The sequence below is a fragment of the Arachis hypogaea genome, chromosome 2 (assembly GCF_003086295.3).
Source record: "Arachis hypogaea cultivar Tifrunner chromosome 2, arahy.Tifrunner.gnm2.J5K5, whole genome shotgun sequence".
In the NCBI taxonomy this organism is placed as follows: Eukaryota; Viridiplantae; Streptophyta; class Magnoliopsida; order Fabales; family Fabaceae; genus Arachis; species Arachis hypogaea.
The window spans coordinates 38294467-38301711 of record NC_092037.1 but is presented as its reverse complement, the minus strand read 5'-3'; the positions used below and the strand labels follow the sequence as shown (position 1 = coordinate 38301711).

General features: G+C 41.0%; 1 non-coding gene across 1 annotated transcript; it reads left to right on the top strand.

Annotated features, from left to right (window-relative positions):
• Nucleotides 1–5132: 5132 nt before the first annotated feature.
• On the top strand, nt 5133–5240 carry LOC112764590 (small nucleolar RNA R71). Its single transcript, XR_003183252.1, has one exon. It is a non-coding gene; the product is annotated as a small nucleolar RNA R71 (small nucleolar RNA).
• Nucleotides 5241–7245: the final 2005 nt, after the last annotated feature.

The window sequence follows — 7245 nt, the reverse complement described above, 5'->3', positions numbered from 1 at the left end:
TGGGCCCACTTGGTGTGTGCTTGGGCTGAGCAATGAAGCTTTTTCGTGTAGAGACTCTTCCTGGAGTTAAACGCCAGCTTTTGTGCCAGTTTGGGCGTTTAACTCCCATTTTGGTGCCAGTTCCGGCGTTTAACGCTGGAATTCCTGAGGGTGACTTTGAACGCTGGTTTGGGCCATCAAATCTTGGGCAAAGTATGGACTATCATATATTGCTGGAAAGCCCAGGATGTCTACTTTCCAATGCCGTTGAGAGCGCGCCAATTGGGCTTCTGTAGCTCCAGAAAATCCACTTCGGGTGCAGGGAGGTCAGAATCCAACAGCATCTGCAGTCCTTTTTAGTCTCTGAATCAGATTTTTGCTCAGGTCCCTCAATTTCAGCCAGAAAATACCTGAAATCACAGAAAAACACACAAACTCATAGTAAAGTCCAGAAAAGTGAATTTTAACTAAAAACTAATAAAAATATACTGAAAACTAACTAGATCATACTAAAAACATACTAAAAACAATGCCAAAAAGCATACAAATTATCCGCTCATCACAACACCAAACTTAAATTGTTGCTTGTCCTCAAGCAACTGAAAATTAAATAAGATAAAAAGAAGAGAATATGCAATGAATTCCAAAAACATCTATGAAGATCAGTATCAATTAGATGAGCGGGGCTTTTAGCTTTTTGCCTCTGAACAGTTTTGGCATCTCACTCTATCCTTTGAAATTCAGAATGATTGGCTTCTTTAGGAACTTAGAATCCAGATAGTGTTAATGATTCTCCTAGTAAGGTATGATGATTCTTGAACATAGCTACTTTTTGAGTCTTGGCCGTGGCCCAAAGCACTCTGTCTTCCAGTATTACCACCGGATACATACATGCCACAGACACATAATTGGGTGAACCTTTTCAGATTGTGACTCAGCTTTGCTAAAGTCCCCAACTAGAGGTGTCCAGGGTTCTTAAGCACACTCTTTGCCTTGGATCACAACTTTATTTCTTTCTTTTTCTTTCTTTTCTCTTTCTCTTTTTTTTCGTTTTCTTCTTTTTTTTTTTCATTGCTTTTTCTTGCTTCAAGAATCATTTTAATGATTTTTCAGATCCTCAGTAACATGTCTCCTTTTTCATCATTCTTTCAAGAGCCAACATTCATGAACCACAAATTCAAGATACATATGCACTGTTTAAGCATACATTCAGAGAACAAAAGTATTGCCACCACATCAAAATAATTAAACTGTTATAAAATTCAAAATTCATGCAATTCTTTCCTTTTCAATTTAAGCACGTTTTTATTCAAGAAAGGTGATGGATTCATAGGACATTCATAACTTTAAGGCATAGACACTAAGACACTAATGATCACAAGACACAAACATAGATAAACATAAGCACTAAAATTCGAAAAACAGAAGAATAAAGAACAAGGAAATCAAGGAACGGGTCCACCTTAGTGATGGCGGCTCTTCCTTCCTCTTGAAGATCCTATGGAGTGCTTGAGCTCCTCAATGTCTCTTCCTTGTCTTTGTTGCTCCTCCCTCATGATTCTTTGGTCTTCTCTAATTTCATGGAGGATGATGGAGTGTTCTTGGTGCTCCACCCTTAGTTGTCCCATGTTGGAACTTAATTCTCCTAGGGAGGTGTTTAGTTGCTCCCAATAGTTTTGTGGAGGAAAGTGCATCCCTTGAGGAATCTCAGGGATCTCATGATGAGTGGGGTCTCTTGTGTGCTCCATCCTCTTCTTGGTGATGGGCTTGTCCTCATCAATAGGGATGTCTCCCTCTATGTCAACTCCAACTGAATAACAGAGGTGACAAATGAGATGAGGAAAGGCTAACCTTGCCAAGGTAGAGGACTTGTCCGCCACCTTATAGAGTTCTTGGGCTATAACCTCATGAACTTCTATTTCTTCTCCAATCATGATGCTATGGATCATGATAGCCCGGTCTATGGTAACTTCGGACCGGTTGCTAGTAGGAATGATTGAGCGTTGGATGAACTCCAACCATCCTCTAGCCACGGGCTTGAGGTCATGCCTTCTCAATTGAACCGGCTTCCCTCTTGAATCTCTCTTCCATTGGGCGCCCTCTTCACATATGATCGTGAGGACTTGGTCCAACCTTTGATCAAAGTTGACCCTTCTAGTGTAAGGATGTTCATCTCCTTGCATCATGGGCAAGTTGAACGCCACCCTCACACTTTCCGGACTAAAATCCAAGTATTTCCCCCGAACCATAGTAAGATAATTCTTTGGATTCGGGTTCACACTTTGATCATGGTTCTTAGTGATCCATGCATTGGCATAGAACTCTTGAACCATCAAGATTCCGACTTGTTGAATGGGGTTGGTAAGAACTTCCCAACCTCTTCTTCGGATCTCATGTCGGATCTCCAGATATTCACCCTTTTTGAGTGAAAAAGGGACCTCGGAGATCACCTTTTTCAAGGCCACAACTTCATAGAAGTGGTCTTGATGCACCCTTGAGATGAATCTCTCCATCTCCCATGACTCGGAAGTGGAAGCTTTTGCCTTCCCTTTCCTCTTTCTAGAGGTTTCTCCGGCCTTGGATGCCATAAATGGTTATGGAAAAACAAAAAGCAATGCTTTTACCACACCAAACTTAAAAGGTTTGCTCGTCCTCGAGCAAAAGAAGAGAGAAGAGAGGAGAAGAAGAAGAAATGAGGAGAAAGGGAATGGCTTTGTGTTCGGCCACAGGGGAAAGAAATGGTGTTTAGGATGTGTGAAAATGAAGGAGTGAAGGAGGGTTTATATAGGAGAGGGGGATGGGAGGGTTCGGCCATTTGAGGGTGGGTTTGGGTGGGAAAGTGGTTTGAATTTGAATGGTGAGGTAGGTGGGGTTTTATGAAGGATGGATGTGAGTGGTGAAGAGAAAGATGGGATTTGATAGGTGAAGGGTTTTTGGGGAAGAGGTGTTGAGGTGATTGGTGAATGGGTGAAGAAGAGAGAGAGTGGTGGGGTAGGTGGGGGTCCTGTGGGATCCACAGATCCTGAGGTGTCAAGGAAAAGTCATCCCTGCACCAAATGGCAAGCAAAATCTCGATTTGTGCCAATTCTGGCGTTAAACACCGGGCTGGTGCCCATTTCTGGCGTTTAACGCTAGCTTCTTGCCCCTTTCTGGCGTTTAACGCCAGTCTGGTGCCCCTTTCTGGCGTTAAACGCCCAGAATGGTGCCAGACTGGGCGTTAAACGCCCAACAGCTAACCTCACTGGCGTTTAAACACCAGTAGGTGCGTCCTCCAGGGTGTGCTGTTTTTCTTCCTGTTTTTCATTCTGTTTTTGCTTTTTTCATTGATTTTGTGACTTCTCATGATCATCAACCTACAAAACTATAACATAACAAAAGAAAATAGTTAATTATAAAACATTGGGTTGCCTCCCAACAAGCGCTTCTTTAATGTCATTAGCTTGACAGAGTACTCTCATGGAGCCTCAGAATTGCTCAGAGCTATGTTGGAACCTCCCAACACCAAACTTAGAGTTTGAATGTGGGGGTTCAACACCAAACTTAGAGTTTGGTTGTGGCCTCCCAACACCAAACTTAGAGTTTGACTGTGGGGGCTCTGTTTGTCTCTGATTTGAGAGAAGCTCTTCATGCTTCCTCTCCATGATGATAGAGGGATATCCTTGAGCCTTAATCATAAGGGATTCTTCATTCACTTGAATGATCAACTCTCCTCTATCAACATCAATCACAGCCTTTGTTGTGGCTAGGAAGGGTCTGCCAAGGATGATGGATTCATCCATGAACTTCCCAGTCTCTAGGACTATGAAATCAGTAGGGATGTAGTGGTCTTCAACTTTAACCAGAACATCCTCTACAAGTCCATGGGCTTGTTTTCTTGAGTTGTCTGCCATCTCTAGTGAGATTTTTACAGCTTGCACCTCAGAGATCCCTAACTTCTCCATTACAGAGAGAGGCATGAGGTTTACACTTGACCCTAAGTCACACAAGGCTTTCTTGAAGGTCATGGTGCCTATGGTACAAGGTATTGAAAACTTCCCAGGATCCTGTCTCTTTTGAGGCAGTTTCTGCCTAGACAAGTCATCCAGTTCTTTGGTGAGCAAAGGGGGTTCATCCTCCCAAGCGTCATTTCCAAATAACTTGTCATTTAGCTTCATGATTGCTCCAAGGTATTTAGCAACTTGCTCTTCAGTGACATACTCATCCTCTTCAGAGGAAGAATACTCATCAGAGCTCATGAATGGCAGAAGTAAGTCCAATGGAATCTCTATGGTCTCAGTTTGAGCCTCAGATTCCCATGGTTCCTCATTGGGGAACTCATTGGAGGCCAGTGGACGCCCAGTGAGGCCTTCCTCAGTGGCGTTCACTGCCTCTCCTTCCTCCCAAAATTCGGCCATGTTGATGGCCTTGCACTCTCCTTTTGGATTTTCTTCTGTATTCCTTGGGAGAGTACTAAGAGGGATTTCAGTAATTTTCTTGCTCAGCTGACCCACTTGTGCCTCCAAATTTCTAATGGAGGATCTTGTTTCAGTCATGAAACTTTGAGTGGTTTTGATCAGATCAGAGACCATGGTTGCTAAGTCAGAGTTATTCTGCTTCGAACTCTCTGTCTGTTGCTGAGAAGATGATGGAAAAGGCTTGCTATTGCTAAACCTGTTTCTTCCACCATTATTGTTATTGAAACCTTGTTGAGGTCTCTGTTGATCCTTCCATGAAAGATTTGGATGATTCCTCCATGAAGGATTGTAGGTGTTTCCATAGGGTTCTCCCATGTAATTCACCTCTTCTATTGAAGGGTTTTCAGGATCATAAGCTTCTTCCTCAGATGAAGCCTCCTTAGTACTGCTTGGTGCATTTTGCATTCCAGACAGACTTTGAGAAATCATATTGACTTGTTGAGTCAATATTTTGTTCTGAGCCAATATGGCATTCAGAGTGTCAATCTCAAGAACCCCTTTCTTCTGACTAGTCCCATTGTTCACAGGATTTCTTTCAGAAGTGTACATGAATTGGTTATTTGCAACCATTTCAATCAGCTCTTGAGCTTCAGTAGGCGTCTTCTTCAGATGAAGAGAGCCTCCAGCAGAGCTATCCAAGGACATGTTGGACAGTTCAGAGAGACCATCATAGAAAATTCATATGATGCTCCATTCAGAAAGCATGTCAGAGGGACATTTTCTGATTAATTGTTTGTATCTTTCCCAAGCTTCATAGAGGGATTCTCCTTCCTTCTGTCTGAAGGTTTGGACTTCCACTCTAAGCTTACTCAATTTTTGAGGTGGGAAGAACTTTGCCAAGAAGGCATTGACTAGCTTTTCCCAAGAGTCCAGGCTTTCTTTAGGTTGGGAGTCCAACCATGTTCTAGCTCTGTCTCTTACAGCAAAAGGGAATAGCATAAGTCTGTAGACCTCAGGGTCAACCCCATTAGTCTTGACAGTGTCACAGATTTGCAAGAACTCAGCTAAAAACTGATGAGGATCTTCCAGTGGAAGTCCATGGAACTTGCAATTCTGTTGCATTAGAGAAACTAATTGAGGCTTGAGCTCAAAGTTGTTTGCTCCAATGGCAGGGATAGAGATGCTTCTCCCATAGAAGTCGGGAGTAGGTACAGTAAAGTCACCCAGCACCTTCCTTGCATTGTTGGCATTGTTGTTGTTTTCGGCTGCCATGTGTTCTTCTTCTTTGAAGAATTCGGTTAGAAAAGATTTTGAAATTAGAAATCAAAAAGATTTGATTGAAAATTATTTTGAAAAAGATGTGGTTAAGAAAATATGATTGGTTTTAAAAAGATGTGATTGAGAAGATATGATTTGAAAAACATTTTAAAAAGATTTGATTTTGAAAATTAAAAACTTGGCTAACAAGAAAAGATATGATTCAAACATTAAACCTTTCTCAACAGAAAAGGAAACATACTTGAAATGTTGAATCAAATCATTAATTGGTAGCAAGTATCTTTGAAAAAGAAAGAAATTAAATTTGAAAGAGATTTGATTGAAAAGATATGATTTGAAAAAGATTTGATTTTGAAAAAACTTTGAAAACTGAAAAAAAATTGCATTGAAAAACAGAATCTTTCCCCTTGTGCCATCCTGGCGTTAAACGCCCAGAATGGTGCACATTCTGGCGTTTAACGCCCAAAACTATACCTTTTTGGGCGTTAAACGCCCAACCAGGTACCCTGGCTGGCGTTTAAACGCCAGTCTGTCCTTCTTCACTGGGCGTTTTGAACGCCCAGCTTTTTCTGTATAATTCCTCTGCTGTATGTTCTGAATCTTCAATTCTCTGTATAATTGACTTGAGAAGACACAAATTAAAATATTTTTGGATTTTTAATAATAAGGAAAAGTCAAAATGCAACAAGAATCAAATAACAATGCATGCAAGACACCAAACTTAGTAGTTTGTATACTACTGACACTAATGAGAATGCATATGAGACACACAAATGCTCAAGTCAAGAGAATTCAAAGATTAGAGTAAGAAATCATCAAGAACTACTTGAAAATCCTTAAGACACATGAATGAATGCATGCAATTGACACCAAACTTAAGATGAGACACTAGAATCAAACAAGAAATTTTTGGATTTTATGATTTTTTTTTTATTTTTTTTTGTGTTTTTTCGAAAATTAAGTGGAAAAAGGTATCAAAGTTCTTAATGAGAATTTGATGAGCGGTTAATTTATACGCTTTTTGGCATTGTTTTTAGGTTGTTTTTAGTAAGTTTAAGCTACTTCTAGGGAGGTTTTCATTAGTTTTTATATTAAATTCACATTTCTGGACTTTACTATGAGTTTGTGTGTTTTTCTGTGATTTCAGGTAAATTCTGGCTGAAATTAAGGGATTTGAGCAAAACTCTGAAGAAGGCTGACAAAAGGACTGCTGATGCTGTTGGAATCTGACCTCCCTGCACTCGAAATGGATTTTCTGGAGCTACAGAACTCCAATTGGCGCGCTCTCAACGGCGTTGGAAAGTAGACATCCAGGGCTTTCCAGCAATATATAATAGTCCATACTTTATTTGAAGATTGACGACGTAACTTGGCGTTGAACGCCAAGTACATGCTGCTGTCTGGAGTTAAACGCCAGAAAAACGTCATGATCCGGAGTTGAACGCCCAAAACACGTCATAACTCGGGGTTCAACTCCAAGAGAAGCCTCAGCTCGTGGAATGATCAAGCTCAGCCCAAACATACACCAAGTGGGCCCCGGAAGTGAATTTATGCATCAAATACTTACTCATGTAAACCCTAGTAGCTAGTCTAG